This window comes from Pyxicephalus adspersus, chromosome 4, assembly GCF_032062135.1.
Source record: "Pyxicephalus adspersus chromosome 4, UCB_Pads_2.0, whole genome shotgun sequence".
NCBI classification, from domain to species: Eukaryota; Metazoa; Chordata; class Amphibia; order Anura; family Pyxicephalidae; genus Pyxicephalus; species Pyxicephalus adspersus.
This window is the reverse complement of record NC_092861.1, coordinates 58,956,002-58,956,992: the sequence shown is the minus strand read 5'-3', so window position 1 is coordinate 58,956,992 and position 991 is coordinate 58,956,002.

Here is a 991-nt window from a genome sequence, read left to right as displayed (position 1 = left end):
TATTATTATTAGCCCAACTCTATCGTCATATAATTTTTTTGCTTTCTTGTCTTTTTTTGCAGTCTCTGCCATTTTTTAATAACCACTTACTTTCTATTCTTGTAACATTTTTAGACAGTTTAGCAAGTGCAGGGGTCAGGCGTAGGTGCCATGTAGAGAACAGAGTTTAGAACTATGAGAGGTGCAAAGATCAGGAATATGTGAAGCACAGAATGTATGGGTCAGATGTACATTAAGTAGAGCGGGCAGGGGTTAAAATTACAACGTATAGGACCCCCACCACCACCACCAAGGAAAAATGTTTTCTCCAAGCAAAAATTCTCATGAAGTAAAAATCCCCTAATCCTCCTAATACACCCAAATTAGGTCCAAGTACCTCCAAACCTAAAATTACATTTGCCAGATCTAAGGTGCATCAGCACCCAGCATAGCGAGTGACAACCTCCAAGGTCTCCCTCCCCGTATAATACATCAGAGCCGTGGCATAGCCTGGGACATCTACTGCTTCTGTATTTACATTGCTACTCCTATCTGAAGTCTGACAGGCTGCTGGTGGGGACAGAAGTACAAAAAATTGGGTGGTATTGGCACCAAGCAAAGGATGTGCTATCAACTTTAGTGCTGCATGACATGCAGTAGTTTGCAGTTTAAATAAAACAACTTGTTACGATAGAGTCTATCGGTGCTATTAGAAGGCCATAGAGTCTGGTAGTAGAAATGTTGTTATTTTAAATAAATTTAAGTGCAAAAACCTTTCCGCTACATATAGCTTGCTTATATGGTTTTAAAATTGTGAAGAGAGGGTGCTAAAACTGCTTATTTTTTTACTACTGACACTTCACTAGAGCAGCATGAATACAGTAAACAAAAAACATGTCTACATGTTTTTAAGATATTTTGCATTATATGTGGCTTGTCATGTTGATATTTTAAAAATTATCTAAAATAGCTTACACATTTATTACTGAACTTTGAAATTTAATGAATATGC